This window comes from Oryctolagus cuniculus, chromosome 3 (genome assembly GCF_964237555.1).
Source record: "Oryctolagus cuniculus chromosome 3, mOryCun1.1, whole genome shotgun sequence".
NCBI lineage: Eukaryota > Metazoa > Chordata > Mammalia > Lagomorpha > Leporidae > Oryctolagus > Oryctolagus cuniculus.
Genome location: NC_091434.1, coordinates 165,775,677 through 165,792,898, shown reverse-complemented (window position 1 = coordinate 165,792,898; position 17,222 = coordinate 165,775,677). Strand labels below are relative to the sequence as shown.

At 43.7% G+C, this 17,222-nt stretch overlaps 1 protein-coding gene across 9 annotated transcripts in view; it reads right to left on the bottom strand.

Moving 5' to 3' along the window:
* Positions 1–17,222, bottom strand: part of NRF1 (nuclear respiratory factor 1) — a 157,213-nt gene that overhangs the window by 138,364 nt on the left and 1,627 nt on the right. The gene's annotated exons all lie outside the window — the stretch shown is intronic.

Sequence of the window (17,222 nt, the reverse complement as noted above, 5' to 3'; positions counted from 1 at the left end):
AAGCACTTGGGCCACTCTCCACTGCTTTCCCAAGTGCATTAGCAGGGAGCTGGATTGGAAGTGGAATATCCGGGACTCGAACTGGCGCCCATATGGGATGCCAGTATTGCAGGCAAATGCTTAACCTGCTGTGTCACAGTGTTGGCCCTGAAAACAAATTTTAAAAAATTTATTATTTCTTTATTTATTTGAAAGGCAGAGTGACAGAAAGAGAGAGACAGAGATCTTCTATCCACTGGTTTACTCCTGCAATGGTCAGGGCTGGGCCAGGCCAAAGTCAAGAACCTGGAACTCCATCCAGGTCTCCCACGAGGGTAGCACTGACCCAAGTACTTGGGCCATCGTCTGCTGCTTTCCCAGGCCCATGAGCAGGGAGCTGGACGGGAAGTGGAGCAGCTGCGACTTGCACCAGCTTTCACACAGATGCCACAGGTGGTGGCTTAACCTGCTGTACCACAACACCAGCCACAAAACAAAAAAAAATTTAAGGGACATGTACATTTTCGCTTAACTTACATGGAAGTATATTTAAGAAACTGGTAGTAGTGGCAGTTTCCAGAAAAAGAAACTAATTATTCAGTGTATTCCTTTTTATATTGTTTGATCTTTTAACCACATGCATGCAATACTTATTCAAAATTAATTTTTAAATGCCATGTACAATCATCCATTTCTCTAGTCTTCTATCTCAAATTTGTATCTAAAAGACACTATTAACTATAGATACAAAATAACTTGATGCACATTTGCTACTTCAGCAATGGACACATATCTCACACCAGAGGAAAGCACCAAAAGCAAGCTGTCCACCAAGCTAGAAGTGATCAGCCACTGATTTCTTGAAGAAGCACCTTGACTACCTTACACCAGAAGCAGACCAGCAAGGCCAGCCATCTGATTCTAGGACACACATGATCCTCCCCGCAAAGGACAGGAGGGGCAGGGTAGTTTGGTACCCTGAAGACACCATTTAATAAGCTGGCTACAATGTGCCAAGACCTTGACATTAATTTCCCTTACACTTTAACAAACTAATGATAAAGGCATCATATCCCTGTGTTAATTAAGGAGATTCGAGGGGCAGGCACTGTGGCATAGCAGGTCAAGCCACTGCAGGTAGTGCCGGCATCCCATATGGGTACCAGTTTGACTCCTAGCTGCTCCACTTCTGATCCAGTTCCCTGCTAATGCACCTAGCTAAGCAGCAGAGGATGGTTCAAGTGCTTGGGCCTCTGCACCCACATCGTGGGAGACCCAGATGAGCTCCTGGCTCTGACCTGGCCCAGCCCTGGCCATTGCAGCCATCTGGGGTGTGACGGAAGATCTGAAGATCTCTTTCTGTCTCTCGCTCTTTCTTTCTATGTAATTCTGCCTTTCAAGTAAGTAATAAATCTTTAAAAAAAAAATAAATAAGGAAGAAACTGTATCTGTTTTTGGAGCCCTAGAGATCAGTAGCAAAATTTTCAGTTGAAATTAAATTTTCTAACCACATAATATCTTCAAGACTAACGAGACTTTTGGGAAGTGGCTAAGTTTCCTGTCATTAGATGTATTCAAGGAGCCTGAGCGCTTTTACTTTGGGGAACAGAGCTGGCCTAGAGGACTTAGAATCTCTTCAAACCCATCAGTTTGCAAGATCTCTACAATCATCCTAATAGACCCTGCTTGTTACGTGTCAGGCGCTGCGCCTGGTCATGAACAAGCACAGCATCTACTCTCATGAATTTACAATTCAGTGGGAGAGAAAGACATCTACCAAGTAATACGCAAACAAATGCAAAATTGTGTACATGGACACTCATGATGAGAGAAAAGTACGAACATGAAGATCAGATAAACTTCCCTGAGAAAATGAGGCTTGAACATGAACAGAGGATTTACACGACTGTGTAGACAGAGGGAAGGAAAAGCTTTTCCCAGCAGGTAAAAACAAAAGGAAAAGTATGATGGCTAAGGACACATCGTTGACACAAATGAGCCACGGGGCTGGCGTTGTGGCACAGCAGGTTAAGCTACCATCTGCGACTGGCATTCTCGTGAGCACCAGTTTGTGTTTCCACTGCTCCACTTCTGATCCAGCTCTCTGCTAATATGCCCGAGAAAGTAGCAGCAGAAGTGTTTGGGCCCCTGCCATCCACATGGGAGACACAGAAGTTCCTGGCTCAGCCTGGTCCAGTACCAGCAGTTGTGGCCAATGGGGACTTACTCAGGGGATGGAAGCTCACTCCTGCTCACTTGCTCTCTCTCTTCCTCTCTTTATATCACTACCTTTCAAATAATTTTTTTTTTGACAGGCAGAGTGGACAGTGAGAGAGAGAGAGAGAGAGAGAGAGAGACAGAGAGAAAGGTCTTCCTTTGCTGTTGGTTCACCCTCCAATCGCGCTGATCCGAAGCCAGGAGCCAGGTACTTATCCTGGTCTCCCATGCAGGTGCAGGGCCCAAGTACTAAGGCCATCCTCCACTGTCCTCCCTTGGCCACAGCAGAGAGCTGGCCTGGAAGAGGGCCAACCGGGACAGAATCTGGCATCCCGACCGGGACTAGAACTCGGGGTGCCAGAGCCGCAGGTGGAGGATTAGCCTATTGAGCCGGGGCGCCAGCTCAAATAAGACTTTAAAATAAAAAAAAAAAAAGTCATGGCGCCGGCACTGTGGTATCGTGGTTAAAGCCCCCGCCTGCAGTGCCAGCATCCCTTATGGGTGCTGGCTCAAGTCCCAGCTGCTCCACTTCTGATCCAGCTCTCTGCTATGGCCTGGGAAACCAGTAAAAGATGGCCCAACCAGCTCTCTGCTGTGGCCAGGGAGCGCAGTGGAGGATGGCCCAAGTGCTTGGGCTCTGCACCCCATGGGAGACCAGGATAAGTACCTGGCTCCTGCCTTCGGATCAGCGCAGTGCGCCAGCCGCAGCGCGCCGGCCGTGGCGGCCATTGGAGGGTGAACCAACGGCAAAGGAAGACCTTTCTCTCTGTCTCTCTCTCTCTCTCACTGTCCACTCTGCCTGTCAAAAAAAAAAAAAAAAAAAAAAAAAAGATGGCCCAAGTCCTTGGGCTCCTGCACCGGCATGGGAGACCTGGAAGAAGCTCCTGGCTCCTGATCAGCTCAGCTCCAGCCATTGCGGCCAATTGGGGAGTGAACCCTCGGATGGAAGACTCTTTCTCTCTCTCTCTCTGCCTCTCCTTCTCTCTCTGTGTAACTCAAATAAATAAATCTTTAAAAAAAAAAAAAAGAAGAAGAAGAAGAAGAAGAGGAAGAAGAAGAAAAAGAAGAGTCCAAAAGGTAGGTCTGGCCACATGAAAGAGCTTTATCTTCATATTAAGTTCAATAGGGAACGAGCTCAGACCTATGTATTTTAAAACATCAATTCATTCTGACTGCACTTAGAATGGACTAGTGCCAAGTCAGAAGAGAGGCACATGGACCAGTCACAGTTTACTGCGACAGCCCAAAAACAACTTGCGGTAGTGGTGACAACAGTGGTAGTGGGGAAAAGGAAGAAACATTGAGTTTATTTAGAAGGCCTGATAAGCAGGATTTGATGAGACGGAAAGACTAAAAAGGCTGCTGGTCTGAGAAACTAGATGAAATAGTACTATTTACTAAGGTTATAAGGTAGCACAGGGCAAGTTTGAAAAGGGAAGCTCATTGGGAGACATGGCACATCATGGGTATCCAAGAATTATGTCGCTGTATAGAGTTCTGAAACTACACCTCAGTGTGCATATATTTGCATGGAATGGCTGCACAACCTTTCACCTTCCTGGAGAAAGAGTTATCATTACAAAATAATCATTATTCTTAACAAAGAACAGTCAAAGCAAGATAGTTTTACCTAAGAAACAAGAATCACTACTACATTAAAGTCCTAAATCAACACTAAACCAACTATCTACTTAAATAAAAATGTAAAGGACACTGAATATACACTACTCATTTGGCTGCAAAATGGGTTTCTTCAGAATGAAGAGCACTGAGGATTAACTACCACTCTGCCACCTCTCAGACACAGCACTGAAGAGCCACGTATAAGAGTCTGTGCGTGTTATTCCAAAGGCTCCGGCTTCCCTCAGGCAGCCCTTCAGGAGGTATCCAGGAAGGCACTGCCACAGGAGAGGCCAGCTCCAGGCCAGCCGCTGCCCCGAGGACCCTCCAAGACACGGACGTGCGACAGTGACTCTGCTCAGCTGACCCTGGGTAGGCCTAAACTAATGGGTGTGTTTGTCTTATTCTGAAACAAAAATGTTTAAAAAGTCAAAAGTTAAAAACTCTAAAAAAATTTAATAGAAAAAAAGTTTCTGGATAAGGCTATAAAGAATGTTTTTGTCCATCTGTACAGTGAGCCTTAAACTAAGCATTATTATAAGTCAAAAAGTTAAATAATTTTAAAGGTATGAAGAGTTACAGTAAGCTTATTATGGAGGGGAGAAAGATTTTTTTTTTGTAACTCCATGTAGCCTTACGAAGCCTACAGGGATGTGCTAGGCTCTCACATTCACTCGCCACTCCCTGTCAGGTGCACCCAGAGTGACCTTCAGTCCTGCAAGCTACATCTATGGTAAGCGGCCTGCTCAGCTCTCCCACTTCTTATCTCTTATACTGCATGCTCACTGGATCTTTTCCTTCTTTAGATGCACACATGCTGTTGTGTTGTAACTGCCTACAGTACTTAGCACGGTAAGGTACCATACAGGTCTGTAGCCTAGCAGCAAGTATCATACCTTACAGCTAAGGCAGGTAGCAGTATACACTGATGTTCCCACAACAACAGAATCGCCTAGTGACACGTTTCTCAGAACTCAACCAGCTATAAGCAACGCACTATATTTAGATGAAAAAATGACATAACTTGAGATATAATTGCAGTAACTAAGAACTCTTAACCCTAGAAGTGTTCACCAGTTTGTATTTTTAAAAAAATCAGCTACTAAGCAGAGGTGGGAACCTTTTTTCTGCCAATTGCCATCTGGATATTTTAACATAATTTATGGGTTGTACAAAATTATCATCAACTTAAAAATCTGCCTGCCATAGATTTACTGAATTTTGAGTACTGCCTTTAGTTTGCCTTGTCAGGGCCAAATGATCATACTAGAAGTACTACATGGGTGGGAAGGAATATTGGGTTATATGCTAGCTCTAGAGTGGATCCCACTGTATAAAATCTTTAAAGAATTTAACACCCAATTATCCTTTACATAAAATTAGAATTTCACACACATATATATGTATATATATATAAAAAGAAGTCAAAATTTAAATTCAAGATTTTTAAAGCTTCTTTTATTTATTTGAAAGCAGAGTTAGAGAGTGAGAGATGTAGCAAAACCGTCCATACACTGGTTCCCTCACCAGATGCCCGCAACTGCAGTGGCTGGGTCAGGCTGAAAACCCAGAAGCCAAGTGCCAGGAGCTTCGCCAGGTCTCCCACGTGGATGCAGGAGCTGGATCAGAAGTGGAGTCGCTAGGACTTGAAGATGCCCATATGTGATGCCAGCGTCACAGGCAGCAGCTCCAGGCAACCCCCAAATTTAAGATTTATGAAGTTAAAAGGTTACAGTAAGCTAAGGTTTATTATTGAAGAAAAATTTTTATAAATTTAGTGGCGCCTAGGTGTAATGGTTAGGACGTCTGTGGTGACATCCTATGCCTTCACATTCACCCCCTTCTCCCTCTGTGACTCAGAGTGACTTTCAGGTCCTCTTCAGATCAGTTGTGGCTTAAATGGAAGAACCTTCCAGGTGCTACTGAGCACAACAACCTCAGCGAAATTAAGATTAAACTTCTACCTCTTAAATCTTCACAGGTGAACTCAAAAGACAGGTCTGACTATTCCTTTGCCTTGTTACATCAAGACTGCTGCACCTTGAGGCAGACATGCTATACCTGCCTCTCTTAATTCTCTCTGGGAACTGTTATTGACAATAAAACTCCTGGGGCGCATTAACACCCTAGCCTGAGGCGCCGGCATCCCATATGGGTGCCAGTTCGAGACCCTGCTGCTCCTCTTCTGGTCCAGCTCTCAGCTATGGCCTGGGAAAGCAGTGGAGGATGGCCCAAGACCTTGGGCCCCTGCACCCTCGTAGGAGACCTGAAGGAAGTTCCTGGCTCCTGGCTTCGGATCGGCGCAGCTTCGGCCGTTGCGGCCAACTGGAGAGTGAACCACTGGATGGAAAACCTCTCTCTCTGCCTCTCCTCTGTGTAATTCTGAGTTTCAAATAAATCTTTAAAAAAAAATAAAAATAATAAATTCCTAATAGGTTCCTCTACTATAATTCTCAAAGCTCAAGCTAAATGGTTTTATAATCTACATAAGGGTAGCCAATTACCACCATCGGGGAGTCTGTAAGAAGCAGCCTATCTTAAGGGCACTCCATTTACAATTGGTCTTGCTCCAGTTTTGCTTATGCTAACTGACAAACTTACAGGTTTCAGAACTGAAGTTCTGAGGGAACTCACCACGCAGGGGACACAGCCATCGGCAGTGACCGAGGCTGCTCCAGCTCTCAAAGCAAATTTGTTAGGCAGCGCCTGTACTACGCCTGTCATAAGCAAGCAGCAGCCACAGAGGAGGTGATGATTCCACGCCCTTCAACATCCCTAAGGATTACGGGAATGCAACCTCTGAAGGGGGCATGCTGTAGGCAGGCATATAGAATAAAACTGATCAGGTTTGTGAGCTGGAAGACCATGCCTTCACCCCGCCCGCCCGTGTGACCACACCTGTGTGCCCACCTGCCAATCAGATTAACTAACCACTCCCTTTTGGAAGTGGATTAAAGGCCTGAAACACGTGGGCCCAGCCTCCCCCCCCCCCCCCCACTTTTTGCCTCTTTCGCCAATGTGGGCCCTTGCTGCCCTGGCCTTCTGGCGCGTGGAACTTTGGGCCACCCGCTCCATGCTTCCTGGCCTCCTGCATGTGGCTGGCTCTTGGTGCTCGGGATGAATCCAGGTTTCCTTTTCTCTCTTAGAGCCCTCACTCTCCTATGCATTTCTTTCACTGAATAAAAACATTAAACAAAACAAAACAAAACAAAACAACAGTGACTTTCAGTCCCACAAGCTCGGTTCACGCCAGGTGTCCTGTATGGCTGTGCCACCGTTGTGCCTTTTCCACCTTCATATCCACAAGCAAGTGTGTATGTCACACACTTCAGTAAGGGAAAGGATGAATTACGTTAACAGCATTTTAAATGAATATATATATTTTATGCACATAAAATCTTTTGAACTCTCCAAATAATACTACATACACACACACAATTTTAACATTACTGTACTACACTATTGTTCCTACTAATCCTTAATTTGCTCTCAATGGGAGTAACAATTTTTTTTTTTTTTTGATAGGCAGAGTGGACAGTGAGAGAGACAGAGAGAAAGGTCTTCCTTTGCCGTTGGTTCACCCTCCAATGGCCGCTGCGGCCGGCGCACCATGCTGATCCGAAGCCAGGAGCCAGGTGCTTCTCCTGGTCTCCCATGGGGTGCAGGGCCCAAGCACTTGGGCCATCCTCCACTGCGCTCCCGGGCCATAGCAGAGAGCTGGCCTGGAAGAGGGGCAACCGGGACAGAATCCGGCACCCCGACCGGGACTAGAACCCGGTGTGCCGGCGCCGCAAGGCGGAAGATTAGCCTACTGAGCCACGGCGCCGGCCCGGGAGTAACAATTAAGAAGGTTCCCAGATTATATAAAAAAAAAAAAAAAAAAGAAGAAGAAGGACCAATAGTAGTATTGACAGAAGAGTATTCACTGCAGCAACTATGCTGTAATAAGGTATCTTGGCTCGGGAAGTCTGATGACAGAGTGGAGAAAAATCAAGTTAATATGTGAATGAAACAGGTGAACCCAGGATTTAGCTTTCATTTTTTACTATGTGAGCCTTCAGGGGCAAGCCTCACACCCTTACTCCATGCTATCCTTAACTCAGCCAAAGTACACAGAACACGACACAGTAAACATTTCCTAGACATGTATATATTCAGAGAGAAAATATTAAACCTCTTTATTTCAGCAAAACACATTTGTAACCGCCTCATTAAGAAAATTTCAGAGCAAAAATAATTGACAATATCAGATTTCCTTATACATTTTAGTTCAAGACAGTATGCATGCATACTATTTTACATTATATACAGTACGTACTCATAAATGTACTGTGGTTTTACAAGTATGCTTAGGAAAACAAAACATTACAAATATTTATCTGCATAACAATTTTTAATTATTTTACTTTTCTTCAATAAGCATTACATTTTTGCATTAAGAAAAAGTCACACATTGCTTATGTTATAACAGACTTAGAATTTTAAAAGGAATTTTTATTTAGAAGAAACTTTATTTCCATTCTCATTTTTCAAATGGGAAAAAAGACCCAGTGAAGGTAAGTAACTTCCCTATCCAAAATCTGACCGTGAAACCATTAGAGCCATTACAGTTGCATTATCTTTGTTGTGGCCAAAAAGCAGATGCTTATATTATGGAGTGTAAAAACTGTTGCAGGTTAGGTGCTTGGCATAGCCTGGGACACCCACATTCTATGTAAGAGTTCCTAGGTTTGAGTACCGTCTACTCTCAATTCCAACTTCCTGCTAATGTGTACCCCGGGAGGCCGCAGGTGACAGTTCATGTGGTTGGATCTCTGCCCACCTACATGGGAGACCCAGACTGAGTTCTGAACTCCTGGCTTCCACCTGGCCTATCCCTCACTGTTGAGGGCATCTGGGGAGTGAACAATGGATTGGAGATACCTTTCTGTTTCTCTTTCAAAAAATTAAAAAACAAAACCAATGCATTTATTTTTTAATGTATTATGTATGTATGTACTTGAAAGGCAGAGCAGCAGAGCGAGAGAGACAGAGAGATTGTCCACCCCTGGTTTACTTCCCAAACGGCTGCAACAGCCAGGACTGGGCCAGACTGAAGCCAAGAACCAGCAACTCCATCCAGATCTTGCACATGGTGGCAGGGGCCCAAACACCTGGGCCATCACCTATTGCTTCTGCAGACCCATTAACAGGTAGCTGGATCAGAAGCAGAGCAGCTGGGACTCAAACCCGTTCTCATCTGCGATGCTGGTGATGCATGCAGAGGTTTACTCCACTGCACCACACCAGCCCCAGTGCTTTTTCACTAAAGCTCATTTGAAGAACTGAAGGTGTGAGAAGGAAAAGCAAAATGACCATCACCTATAAAACAAAGACAACCACTGATGTGGTGGTGTGGGTGGCAGTAAGTTCTTTCTAGGATTTCTCACTAAAAAAACTTCAATGTAGAAAAACTCATGAAATAGTCAAAAACTGAAGAAGACCAAGTCCTTGTCTATATTCTTAAGGAACAGCAGTTCTCCACTTACTACTTGTTGAATTCTTTATTTAGTGGGAGGTTAAGCTTGCAATTACAAAGTAAATGTAAAGTATGTCATTGTAAAAATTAAAAATAAGAAAGGAAGGGTGAAGAGGGAGGGAGGGAAGGTCGGGTGGAAAGTAGCATTATGCTCTCAAAACCATACATATGAATACATAAAATATGGTCCCTTAGTATAAATAAAATTTAAAAACAACACACTCAAGATGACAAAAATCAAAACATTCAGGCACATAACTGGTGACATATCAGGATTATTTCCTCTTTAGACTTAGCACTTGAGGCTCTCTGGGTCAAGCAACTAGTTCTAGTGTTCTTAGCAAACCTCAGTTGATTTGTGGGCTGTTTTCACATGGAAAATCCATTACCAAGAATTTACTTCACATTTGTTTCATGAAAAACAATTCACCCAAAAAAACACAAACATGCCCAAAGGAAAAGACAAAACATTACAATTCTACATGGACTCACTTTGTCTATTAATTAATGTAAAGATAATCCACTTAGTGACAAAACAAATGAACCTAGCAGACATACTAAGTAAAATAAGCAAAGCATATAATAACACACACTCATATACTCACACTAACTCCTATGTGGAAACTACAAAGGTTGATATTATAAATTAGTTAAAAAGAGAAAATTTTGAATGCTTCCATCACAAAGAAAACATCTGAGGTGAAGATTATGCTAATTACCCTGATCTCATCATTACACATATATACATGTGTCAAAATACATTCTACAATAAATATGTACAATCATTATGTGCCAATTAAAAAAAATCTAGCAACACAAGTTAATCGTTAATAACATAACACCAGTTTTCTATGCTTAAGATTATCCAATATATTTATTCATCTTTTATCTACCAATACTTTATCAGGGTACCCTATAAAACAATGCAACTGCATTTATTATTTTGCTTGTGAGGGTGCAATCAAAAGTTTGGAGAACACTACTCCAGACACTGGAATCTGGCTGACACAACTGTCTGCAAACCTAATTTCCAAGATCCAAAGATTAGAGGAAGCAAAAATTACTGATTACTCAAAGTTTTGAATGAAATAATTTGGAAACCAAGTGACTTCTTGTATGAAGCACTTATAAATAATGCATTTTAATTTCCAAATTTTATTCATGACTTTAAACATGAAAAACAGCAATCTGTTAGCATTAAATCATCTTGAATTTCCTAACTGTCATATTTCAGAAGGACCCTACAAAATAGGTCAAATTTTCATTTCATGAATAAGAAAGTTAAGCCGGGGGCTGGCGCTGAGGCTAAGCTGCTGCCATGCGGGACACCACCTCAGAGTGCCGGCTTGAGTCCTGCGGCTCTGCTGCTTACCCGGCCTCCTGCTGGAACACCTGGGAAGGCAGAAGATGGCCCGAGTGTTTGGGCATCTGCCACCCGTGTGGGAGAACAGCATGGAGTTCTAGGTTCCCGGTTTTAGGCTGCACCAGCCCTAACCATTGCAGCCATCTGGAGAGTGAACCAGTGGATGGTAAATCTGTCTCTCCCTCTCTTTCTGTTGCTCCTCCTTTCAAATACATACATACATATCATTTTAAAAAATTAAGCAAGGAGCAAATCAATGTCTTGCCGTATCACTGGACTAAAACATCTGTCCCTTTAGAAATTTTCCAAAGTATAAGCAATTTCTAACTTAAAAATAATTTTTTTTGTGGCCAGCGCTGTGACACAGCAGGTTAAGCTGCCATTTGCAGGGCCAGCATCCCATATGGATGCTGGTGTGAGTTCCGGCTGTTCTGCTTCCGATCCAGCTCTCTGCTAATGGCCTGGGAAAGCAGCAGAAGATGGCCCAAGTGTTTGGGCCCCTGCACCCACGTGCGAGACCCAAAAGAAGCTCCTGGCTCCTGGCCCAGCTCCAGCCTTTATGGCCATTTGTACAGTGAACCAGTGAATGGAAGTTCTCTGTCTCTCTCTCTGTAACTCTTTCAAACAAATAAATCTTTTTAAAAAAAATTATTTTCTATGAGCTCAATCTATGGGTCAATTTGCTTTCAAAACACTTTCCCGGGCCGGTGCCGCGGCTCACTAGGCTAATCCTCCGCCTAGCGGCACCGGCACCCCGGGTTCTAGTCCCGGTCGGGGCGCCGGATTCTGTCCCAGTTGCCCCTCTTCCAGGCCAGCTCTCTGCTGTGGCCAGGGAGTACAGTGGAGGATGGCCCAAGTCCTTGGGCCCTGCACCCCATGGGAGACCAGGAAAAGCACCTGGCGCCTGGCTCCTGCCATCGGATCAGCGCGATGCGCCGGCTGCGGCGGCCATTGGAGGGTGAACCAATGGCAAAGGAAGACCTTTCTCTCTGTCTCTCTCTCACTGTCCACTCTGCCTGTCAAAAAATAAATAAATAAATAAATAAAGTGTCATTTATTAAAAAAAAAACTTTCCCTTTAAAACAATAGCAATTTAATCCCTTCCACAAAGCGTACTGTATCTGTAGTATGTAAACAGTCATTTACTAGTGTGAATCCTAGAGTACAAAAAAACAAGGCACCCAGAACAGGGGGCACCAGTCTGAAATGAAGTGATTTTGCTTTGGTGTTCCTATTCCCACCTCTACAAATTGTCTCGTTTCTTTACAGAGCTCCTCATCTGAGAAACCTACTTAAGGTTCTTTCCCTTCATCTATTCCAGCTGTCAACATAATGGATTCCAGCCAAGTGATGCAATCAACAATTGATGCAATCATGAGCATCCCTGAAAAAGCCCTTGGCTTCTCTGTGCCCAAAGCCCCTGGAGGATCTCACAGAAGTCATGAATGCTCGCCCCAAAAACCACACAGGCACTCACAAGTTCTCATCCATTTCCCAGAGATTCAGGGTTATATGTTCAAAATAGATCAATGAACACCAAAAATCAACCCCCCCCAGCATAAAAGCCCCTGAACTTTACATATTAATACATAAAGCCTCAAAGCTCTTCCAGGGGAATCTGAATTTTACGAGACTTCAACTGAAGTTAATTGTCTAAATCACAGAATTTAAGACTTCTAATACAGTGTTGTTTTTTTTTTTTAAATGTTGGCAGGGGCAGGCAACTGGGTTAGATAGAGGTTAAGATACGGATTAAGACACCCACATGCCAAATCTGAGCACCTGTGTTCACTGTCCAGCTCCAGCTCCCGACACTAGCTTCCTGCTAATGCAGACCTAAGACCTAATGCAGCCATGGTAATTCAAGTAATTAGGTTCCTGGCACCCATGTGGGAGATCTGAATTGAGTTCCACCTCCATGCTTCAGTCCCCTGTCGTGGCCATCTGAGGAGTGAACCAGCAGATGGAAGCATGCACACACTTGGTCACTCAGCGTTCACACTCTCTCCATCTCTTTCTGCTGCTCAAATAAATAAAATTTTAACGCAGAAAAATGCAGCAGTATGGAGATTTTCACAGCCCTGTCACTGGGGGTCACCTCCCAAAGTTCTGAGGCTGCCACTGACATTGAAGGGGAGAAACAAAAATTTCTAAGGCTGGGTCCTCGATTAAAAATTGGATTTTATAGGCCCTCCCCTGTATTTATATAGCTCTAGAAATCTACTGTCTAAATGATCATGACTTGTCACTACATATACATTCAGAAAAATCTCTACAGCCAAACCCAATTTCTATCCCAATGAACCCTGCAGTGTTTCATGACGCTAACTTCCTTTTTCTCAGACCTTCCTCGGCTTCTTCAACCCCACACCATTTAGCTTAACTGTTCAGCCATTTTTTTCTTTTTGAAAAAAAGCATCATTTAGAACTTTTGATTCACATGCAGTATGTGTACATTTCTATGGGGTTCAGTGCAGTGTGTCCACACACACTCACAGCGTAAAGTATTCAAGCCAGGCAAGCAGCCTTCCCTCCTGCGCTGCTCTCTCCCGGCTCTCCCTGCAGTGTATAATCCACCACTGTGAACCGCAGTCGCCCCACTGCCCTGGGGCCGCCATCACCTGCTGCTTCCGTGTGCTGGCCACCCACTGCTTCTCAGCCGGCCCCAGGGCCCTCTTCTTCCAGTTCACTCAAACACAGACACTCCCGAAATCGCCCTTAGCTCCTCCTCACTCCTGGTATACTGTGTTCGGCATTATGCAAACATCCAAGTATTTACTTGACATTTCTTGATTCCTCATAGATACCTGCACACACCTGGAATCATACACTACTGTGTTCTTCCTCAAATTCTATTCTTCCTATGCATTCCCTGTCTTTTTAAAGACATCATCATTCATGAACCAAACTATGAATAACCTTTTAACTCCCCATACAATTCTGATAATCATAAAGCAAAATCTCCAGAATTTATTTTCTGCTACTTCAAATTTCAAGAGTGGATTTCCCACTCAAACCTCTGACAGCTCCCACATGCCTATAGAATAAGGCCCGCTATGCTCATGAATATGGGATTGCACTCCTCCCAATCAGCTTCATTGCCCACTACTCTCCACCTCCAGTAAGCAACTGGCCGCGTCTCAAACCCGGTCACTGACGCCCTTCCTCCAGCCTCCTCGCTCTCCATCAGTAATACATCAGCTCACTCTTCAAAGTCCTACTCAGTCCTCCCCAGCGCGAAGTCTTCCCCAGCTTTACTTGTTCTCCTGTAACCCCACTTACCCTTTAATTGACCCATTTTGGTTTTCAACAAGTTCTACTCACATAATACTCTGATCAGGTCAATCCATATCTTTCTCACCTCCTAGCCCATGGTTTACTTATTACTCTAGCACCTAGCACATGCCCAGAATATATTATGTCTTTCATCAATGTCCAGTGAATGAATGGCAAAATTCCAAAGTGAGGACACACTTTGGGAGCTCATGTCTCAATGAAGGGTATGCCTCACTCTCCTTTGAACACAAAACAAGAAAGAATTAGGTCCCTCGGTCCCTAGCTCCTCATTTCTGGTCCACTGCTCGGTTTTAAGCAATGCTTCGTGAGAACATTTCCTCACTTCCTCTTGTTCTCTGTAGGTTTAGCTGCCAGCCTAACCACATTAGCATTCAGCAGCAGTAGTAAAACAGACTCTCAAGCTTCTAAAAAGCAAAGACTTAACCAAAAGCAAAACACGAGCTCTTTTTGAAAAAATATTCTTAGCATCTATGCATACAAAGCTCACTCTTCATGATGATTCTGCCAAAGATCTGGCAGTTTATCCAACAGGCACCCCTGACAGAGTTCTTAAGAAAACGTCCACTGACACTGTCTCAGCCAAACTTTCCATATCTGTAACCCCAGAAATCAGCACGCTTGAATTCATGTTAATGCTACGCTTATACATGCTAAAATGCAGTTACCATAAATAATACAGTCTAAATCACCTAAGTCACCTCTCTTAAGAACATTCCACACACACCTCCCACCGATAAAAGTGGACTCCACCAGCATCGTCCCCTTCCCCTCTTCTCCCACTGATCTTCCCTCAGCACGAACGCGCATCTCCCGTGGCTTCCTGAAGAAATCACCTGGCGGCCCAGCAGCTGGAGTCTTACACACACTCTCCTCCGGCTGGTGAAAGCGCACTGCTCCGTCTGGGGTTTGGGAGAGGATGCCTCACCATCAGATTATCTTCTAAGTAGCTGCTATTAGTGATATAATACAGTTTCGCCTCCAGGGATCAAAAGTGTTGTAGGTCTGCCTTAACTGCAACTAGTTTGTTTTTAAATATACTAGAACATCTCTATAAAAGCTGCTTCTGCATTTTTTTTCAGTTCACAGAAAACTGTGATGTCATATATTCACATTTTTAAATATTTTACACATAAAAACCTTATGATGAAGGCTTTTTTTGTATTTTACTAACTAAACGGCATCAAGTGGGGCTGAAAACACATTAGCCTAATTTTGAACTGCACTTTAAAAAATACATTTCCCAAGGCATATATAATAAATTTATTTTCCAAGTTTTGTCCATATTGCATTAAAATAACTCAAACAAAGCATTCTTGTTGCTCTAGGATTAAGTTTCCAAAGCTCAATGTGGTTGTAATCTTCTAGAGACACATGAAATTGATTTGTTTCACTGCCTTTTACTATTTCTCTTCCAGCCTGTTCACCTTAGAATATTGAGGAATAAAAGTAGTAACTGAAAACCCAATAAAGTGGATAATCCACCCTCTGGCTAATAAGGTAGGAACTATATGATACATAGACACATGTATCCAGAGATTCAAGAAGCACTGAACTTGGTCTAAATAAAATGTTTCTAAAATAAACTTAACAAGTGGGTTTCTTTTTCATTGCTGTTTTATGAAGCATTCATGGGAAACTGTGTTTGGGTAAGCTCAGGCTGAAAACACCAACTTCAGATCGCAGGGAAAACAAGAAATAGAAAATATTCTTTAAGTGTATAAATATTTTAATTTTTTAACCAAACACTGGTACTTATTTCTAAGCCTGATTTCCTAAATAGTATCTAAATATGTAGTGGCAAGCATCACACACAGATATCTAACTTCAACCATTCCATTTCCTGTTCTGCCTACGGGCCCACAAGGGGTGCATCAGACATCTGTGAAACCCAACAGCCTAGGAAGTTCTCCCTCACCCTCCAACTGTTCACAGCAACACTAAGTGGATGAATAAGCCTGCTTCACCATGAAGCACTGGGCTGTCCACCTGACAGAGCTTAATGGATACTTCCTGTTCTCCAGGAGTCAAACTCAAGAGTGTGAGTCTGAAGGTTGATAGTTCAATCCCTCCGGAAACCAAAACCCAGCGCACCCTTTCCAACACTCATGAAAAAAACTCAGTTATCGGCTGGCGCCACGGCTCACTAGGTTAATCCTCCGTCTTGCAGCGCCGGCACACCGGGTTCTAGTCCCAGTTCCTGGTTGCCCCTCTTCCAGGCCAGCTCTCTGCTGTGGCCCGGGAGTGCAGTGGAGGATGGCCCAAGTGCTTGGGCCCTGCACCCCATGGGAAACCAGGATAAGTACCTGGCTCCTGCCATCGGATCAGCGCGGTGCACCGGCCGCGGCGGCCATTGGAGGGTGAACCAACGGCAAAGGAAGACCTTTCTCTCTGTCTCTCTCTCTCTCACTGTCCACTCTGCCTGTCAAAAATAAAAATAAATAATAAAAAATTTTAAAAAAGATTTATTTATAAAAAAACAGTCACTTATTTGTGGTCATTTCAGAAACTGCTTTTTGATGACAACCCAGTGGGCTGGATCAATCTACCATGGACAGGCCATGAAAATCCAGATACTTCAGTCACGGGAACCTGGTCTTCAGCTCCCTAACAAAATGAGTGATAGATGCATAATTATGATTTGATAAAACAAAAGCCCTATAGTTAGGGCTCCACTGGAACACACATAATTGGGAGGAAATCTTTCCTTCTTTAATCCTTTCTAACACATCACTACTTCCAACTCCTACAGTTCCATCTCTTACATTCAAGAGCTAAATTTCCTTAAAACAAGGCAAGAAAACAATCTGTATAAAAATCCCTGGATTGAGAATAATGAAAACGCAACAAATACTAAGCAAAAAAATCATTCCTGCCCCCCACCAACATACGCGGAGTTTTGATAGTGATGAATCAAAAGCCTTCAAGTAAGGAGGAGCCAAATAGTAACCAGCTATTCTTCCTCTGTTTGGGTCATGGGCCCTGTCGAAAGTCAGGGTCTCACCCTCTTCAGAAGAAAAATAAAGCCCCCGGACACAAAAGTCCTGTGCATGACTGAGGATCCACACGCTGATAAACTATGATATTACACGCAATAGTTCTATGTTCGCCTCTGCACTCACCGGGAAATCACTCAGGTGTGCACACAGAACTAGCCACATTCTCCCTACCTCACAGGAAGGCTCGTCAAGAACTGTCAAACACAAGTCCAGGAGCCAGACTACTACTGAA